At 40.3% G+C, this 7,041-nt stretch overlaps 1 pseudogene; it reads left to right on the top strand.

Moving 5' to 3' along the window:
• Positions 1-70: 70 nt before the first annotated feature.
• On the top strand, positions 71-981 carry LOC105505486 (annotated as a pseudogene).
• The last annotated feature ends 6,060 nt before the right edge of the window (positions 982-7,041 follow it).

The raw sequence follows: 7,041 nt of genomic DNA on the forward strand, positions 1-7,041 counted from the left end.
GTGATCTGCCCGTCTCGGCCTCCCAAAGTGCTGGGATTACAGGCTTGAGGCACCGCGCCTGGCCAAGTTTTTAAAATTAAAATAAAAAGATGATGCTGCTAGCAATATTTATCTATGTAAGAGCATTTTAACCCAGTAATATCATTCTACAAATTTACCCTATGAGTAAGTTTCTACAAGTACCTAAAGATTCATGTACCTGGTTACAGAGCAGAGAAAGTACAGAGGCTGCATCTGGTTCCCACTGTCACAGCCATTGCAGTACATTGAGCTCCATAGAGATAGCACTGGGGCAAGGGAGAGCTGGACTTGCCAGACAGGCACTGGGCAACTCTGTGCCTTGCTGAGGAAAGATAACTAAGCATGGTTGAAGGAGATCCTAAGAAGCCGAGAGGCGAAATGGAATCATCTGAATTCTTTGTGCAAGCTTGTCAGCAGGAGCATAGGAAGAAGTACCCAGCTGCCCCAGTCAACTCCTCAGAGTTTTCTCAGAAGTGCTCAGAGGGGTGGGAGACCATACATGCTAAAGAGAAAGGAAAATCGAAGTAATGAGAAAGGCGGACAAGACCTGCTATGAAAGAGAAATGAAAAGCCATATCCCTTCCAAAGGGGAGAGAAAAAAATAAGTTCAAGAATCCCAGTGCACCCAAGAGGCCTCCATCAGCCTTTTTCCTGTTCTGTTCTGAGTATCACCCCAAAACACAAGAGAACATCCTGGCCTGTCCATTAGTGATGTTGCAAAGAAACTGGGAGAGATGTGGAATAACACTGCTGCAGATGACAAGCAGCCTTACGAAAAGAAGGCTGCAACGCTGAAGGAAAAATACAAAAAGGATATTGCTGCATATTGAGCTAAAGGAAAGCCTGATGCAGCAAAGAAGGGAGTCGTCAAGCTGAAAAAGTAAGAAAAAGAAGGAAGAGGAAAAGGACAAGGAGGAAGAAGATGAAGATGAATATGAAGAAGATGATGACGATGAATAAGTTGGTTCTAGCAGTTTTCTTTCTCTTGTCTTTAAAGCACATAACCCCCCTGTACACAACTCACTCCTTTTAAAGAAAAAAATTGAAATGTAAGGCTGTGTAAGATTTGTTTTTAACTGCACCATGTCTTTTTTGTATAGTTAACACATTACTGAATGTGTCTTTAGATAGCCCTGTCCTGGTGGTATGTTCAATAGTCACTAACCTTGCCTGGTACAATATGGGGTTGTAAATCGGCATGGAAATTTAAACAGGTTGTTGTTGGTGCACAGCATAAATTAGTAACATACGGGGATGGTAGTTTTTTCATCTTCGGTTGTTTCTGATGTAGCTTATATGAAATAATTGTTGTTCTGTTCACTGAATACCACTTTGTAGTAGCAAAAAAAAAGGTGCAGTTGTTTTGTTGACATTCTAAATGCTTCTAAGTAAATACAATTTTCTTTATTAATAAAATAAGATTCATTTACCTATGTATTCATTCATTTAATCATTGTTTGTAATAGCAAAACAAAAGAAGAAAGGGAAGAAAAGACAAGAAAAGAATCTGGGAGGAGTTCATACATACAGAACCACTGAAGTAAACTTCTAATAATAAAATACAAATCAGTCATTAAAAATAACAAAATAATCAACATCTTAACCGAAAAGTGAAAGGCACAGAGTAAGGAATATTCCAAATTAAAGGATACCAAGGAGACAATAATTTAGTAGAACATGGGATCCTGGACTGGATACTAGAGAAGAAAAAGAACATGAGTAGGACAACTGGCAAAATGTGAATATGGCATATACATCAGAAAATTATATTATGTAAACATCAATGCTTTGATTTTGATCATCATAATTAATTATGTAAGATGTTAATGTTTATGGAATTTGGGAAAAGGTATATGGTAATTTTCTCTAATTTTTTTGTAAGAAATTAGCTTAAATGAAAAGTTTTAAAATACAGAAAAAATAAGAAACCATCATAATAAGATAGAAACTTACCAAAGTTCCTGTTTTTACACCCCAAGGGACATAAGACACAGGAGAGAAAGACCAGGGGCTGCCTAGGGTGGGAAATGCACTAAGAGATACCTTCGGGAGCTAAGCTATGAGGACACAAAGGCATAAAAATGATGCAATCAACTTTGGAGTCTCGGGGAAGGGTGGGAGCGAGTAAACGATAGGGAACTGCACATTGGGTACAGTGTACACTGCTCAGGTGATGGGTGCACCAAAATCTTAGAAACCGCCACTAAAGAACTTACTCATGTAACCTAAATAAATAAATAAAAGACTTACTGTTCTTGTGAAAAAGAAAGAAAGAGAGAGAGAGAGAAAGAAAGAAAAAAGGAAAAAAAAGAAAGAGATGGCTATGGCCTGGCACAGTGGCTCATGCCTGTAATCCCAGCACTTTGGGAGGCCAGGGCAGGCGGATCACCTGAGGTCAGGAGTTTGAGACCAGCCTGACCAACATGGTGAAACCCTGTTTCTACTAAAAATACAAAAATTAGCCCGGTGTGGTGGCATGTGCCTGTAATTCCAGCTACTTGGGAAGCTGAGGCAGGAGAATCGCTTGAACCTGGGAGGCAGAGGTTGCGGTGAGCTAAGATCGCGCCACTGCACTTTAGCCTGGGCAACAAGAGCAAAACTCCATCTCAAAAAAAAGAAAAAAAAGAAAAAGAAATGAGAGAAAGATGACTTAAAAGCACTTGTGCAAGATAATGGGAGGATCTTAATGGGGAAACTGAGTATGCAGGAACTGTCTGCAACTTTGCAACTTTTCTGTTAACCTCAAACTACTCTCAAATAACTATTATTATTATTATTGTTATTAAACAGCAAAAAAAAAAAAAGAGAGAGAGAGAGAGAGATACTCTCATAATGCTAAGATCCCAAAGGGGTATACTCTCAGTGCAAGAGCAAATCCGAAGTAAGCTTGTCCTCAGCCAGAGTAGACTATGAAGAAAATTGTTGTCTCATAAATTGGCATATATGGATGGGGAAAAAAACTCAGGGATTCATAACCTCATGGTAGTTCTCAGATAGTTTTGTAGCCCAAATCCATACTAGGAAAAACTTCAGACTGAATCTTTTTAAAAACCAGGTTCTGAGTTAATAGTGCCAATCTAGGCCAGGCACTGAGGCTCACCCCTATAATCCCAGCACTTTGGGGGGCTGAGGCAAATGGATCGCCTGAGGTCAGGAGTTCGATACCAGCCTGGCCAACATGGTGAAACCCCATCTCCATTAAAAATACAAAAATTAGCCGGGCATGGTAGCTGGTGCCTGGAATCCTAGCTACTTGGGAGGCTGAGGCAGGAAAATTGCTTGAACCCGGGAGGCAGAGGTTGCAGTAAGCTGAGATTGCGCCATTGCCCTCCAGCCTAGGCAACAAGAGCAAGACTCTACCTAAAAAGAAAAAGAAAAAGAAAATAGTGCCCATCTAACAGATACAAATCCTTCCTGAAGAAAACTACTTTCAACAGGGGACACAAAGAATTCCCACAAATAAAATTCCAACAAATATGAAGTCACAAAAAGTATCACTTAATACCAAGAAAACAAATCTCCATGAGATGCATCTAGGAAAAACAACAGAATCAAATCCACAAGGACTTCTGAAATTTAAATTAGACATAGAATATAAAAGAATATATGCAATATTTTTAAAGAATAAAAATGTTATATGGGCAAGATTTGGAAAAATGAAAAACATAATAATTTTTTTTTTTCGAGACAGAGTCTGTCCGTCTCTGTCGCCCAGGCTGGAGCCCAAGCTAGAGTGCAGTGGCATGATCTCGCCTCACTGCAATTTCTGCCTCTTGGGTACAAATGATTCTCATGCCTCAGTCTCTCGAGTAGCTGGGACTACAGGCGTGTACCACCATGCCCGGCTAATTTTTGTATTTTTAGTAGAGATGGGGCTTTGCCATATTGGTTAAGCTGGTTTCGAACTCCTAGTCTCAAGTGAACTGTCCGCCTCAGCCTCCCAAAGTGCTGGGATTATAGGCGTGAGCCGCCACACCCAGCCAAAACATGATAATCAAAATTAAAAACTCAATGTTGGTTTAACAGCAGATGAGACACAGATGAAGAGAGAATTCATGGAATAAAGAATAAATATGAAGAAATTATATAGAATAAGGTGTAAAGAACAAGAGACAGAAATTTTGAGTCAGGTGCGGTGGTGCATGCCTATAGTCCCAGGTACTCAGGAGGCTGAGATGGGAGGATCCCTTGAGGTCAGGAGTTCCAGACCAACCTGGGCAACATAGCGAGATCCCGTCTCGAAAAAAATTAATAAACACGAATAAATAAATGTTAAAAAATAGAATACATGTTTTAATTTAAAAAATAAAAGAAATTTTGCAAATATTTCAAATATGATGTGAAGGGTACTACGCATACGTATGAATACCACTGAAAGCCATCTTGGAGGCCAGCTCCCACAATTGTGTCATTCAAGTCTTCTATATTCTTATTGATTCTTTTTACCAACTTGTTCTATCAATCACTTAGAATGGAATGTTGACGTTTCCAGCTGTGGTTGTGAATATATCTATTTCTTCTTTAGTTCCATCATGTTTTGCTTTATGTATTTTGGAGCTGTGTTTTTCCGTATCTACACACTTGGGGTTGTTACAGCTCATTAAGGAATTGGCCCCTCCATCATTATAGAAAGGCTCTTCTTATCCCTAGTAAAATTCCTAGTTTGGGATTTGACTTTGATGTTAATATAAGCACTCCTGCTTCGTTTACTGTTCTCATCCATTTACTTTTATCCTATATATGTCATTATATTTAAGGTGGGATCATCCACATTCCTTGACTTGTGGCTCCCTTCCACCATTTTCAAAGCTGGCAACAGTGGGCAGAGTCTTTTATATGGAGCCATTTCTCTGGCTCTCAGCAGCCAGGAAATGTTCTCCACTCTTAAGCACTCATGTGATTAGATTGGACCCACCTAGATAATCCAGGCTACTCTCCCCAGCACAAGACCCTTAACCTGGAGGACCTCAACCTCTTCAAAGAGCTTTATGTGTGACTGAGTACTCTAACTTTTCTCTCTTTCTGAGGTCTTACCACAAGACTGTGCAGCCACACCTTTGATTTAGCACATTTGAAATTCAGTCCCCTGGTTGCTTTATAACTTACAACCTTGAAAAAATTATTATTTTGTAGATTACCTGGATTTTCTTGTCAGGTAGGAGTGACATGTTCTTGCAGTATCCTAAGCAACTGTGGAAACTCTACTTAATGTTTAATAAAAGCATTTTTTAAGAAACAAGGAAAACAAGAGAGAATATTATTGATTGTGAGGTGAGTGAGGGTAATTGCTAGTCATATAACTGAGAAGTTGGTTCAAGACATCCAAATTCATAGAGGGAAAGATAAGACCTGTGATGGACTTTGTTTTTTAACTTTTTGATTAAAAACAGAAAAAGCCAATGTCCAAAGATACGATTCCTGGTTAAAGCATACCCAGGCCCTCACAAAAATTGGCATATTTGATACCATCTGATAAGCTAAGTAAATGGTCTCTGGGGTACCCTCAGCTCAGCTGACCTCCATCACCAGTCATTAGCACAGTGCGGTCAGAGATTAACACAGCATATTTTTCTCCTTCCCACCACCATGGACACCACCACCATCCGAAGGTCAAGGCCAGGGCAACTCCAGCATTTACAATAAAGGGCAATATGTATTGGGAGCTAGCAAAATCAATCCAAAGGTCTAGGGGGAAAAAGAAGGTATCTTCCTTGGGTCCTGTCTCTTGCCCTAAACGGAGATAAAACATGTTTCTAGTTCAATACTTTAAAGGGCAGGGATTTGTCTCTGTCACAGAACTGGAGACTTGGAAGAAACTCCAAATGTAACTCCTCACCCTGGGCAAAACCAGCCTAAAGTGGTTTGTGGAGCATCGGTCAAGACCAGGAACAGTGCCCTACATATATATGGAGAAGATGTGTTCATCCCTTGAGTCTGGGCTGAGCTTACGTAGAAGAACAATTTATTCATTTATATAGTATCCGTTTATGTTACTTTTTGACATATTTAATAAAACTAACTAAAACTTATATGAAAGATTTTAGGTATTACATGATCTCAAGGAATTTCTACATGGTAGGTTTTTTGTTTGTTTCTTCTGTTAGAACTCCTGAGATGTTGCTGGATCAAGTCAAAAAATCAAAGAAACAGCATCAAAAATGAAAGAGCAAGTTTAGTCTCTGCCAAGCTCACTCCTCTCCTACAAGTCACAGTTGGAGGGTGGGGAGCTGGCATAAAACCAATACGTGCTTCTCTCCCGTCGGTGTGGAAAGTTTTTTGTTTTCTTATCTTTAACGCGTCTGCTGAAAATATCTCACACTAGGAAGACTGTCTTCTCACAGAAGTCCTGAGGGATACACGATCTTGTACATATGTTTACAAAATTGAGGGCAGCAAAGTATGAGGGTATTTGAGGTCACTTGGATATGTGCACAGCGATCGTTTGGAGGCTGCGTCTTTGGTTCCTTATTTGTGCCTGTTTAAGTCTGGCCTTGCATGGGAGTCCCAGAGGAGCAAGAAAAGCAGGCCAAAGAAAATACAGAAAAGACTCCGGCATCCCTGTGACGTCATGAAGGGTCTGCTTGCTGCTGCCCAGAGTAAGTCGGCTTCGCTGTTCAAGTTCTGGTCCAGTGCCTGTAGGAAGAACACATGCCCTGTAAATGAGGAAGAGAGGGCCTGCTCTCTGCCAAGGTCTAGTTGCACATGAACCTGAATCCTAACACAACCCAGCAAGATTAATATTGTATCCCATTGGGCCAATACCAAAACCAGCTCATAAAGGTTAAGTGATGTGTTTAAGGTCACACAGCCAGTAAGTAGCAAAGCAAAGATTCGACCCCATTAAAGCCTTCCCTCTTTTTGAGGGCACCACACTGCCCTCAAAGAGACACATCCTGAATTAGGATGTGTCCACCCTCACCCTGGGAAGCAGCTCTACCTGACAGATAGAAAAGCAGAATACAATTGACTGTCGAACAACATGGGTTTAAACTGTGCAAGTCCACTTATATGTGAATTTAT

The sequence above is a fragment of the Colobus angolensis genome, unplaced genomic scaffold, assembly GCF_000951035.1.
Source record: "Colobus angolensis palliatus isolate OR3802 unplaced genomic scaffold, Cang.pa_1.0 Scaffold126, whole genome shotgun sequence".
Classification (NCBI taxonomy): domain Eukaryota; kingdom Metazoa; phylum Chordata; class Mammalia; order Primates; family Cercopithecidae; genus Colobus; species Colobus angolensis.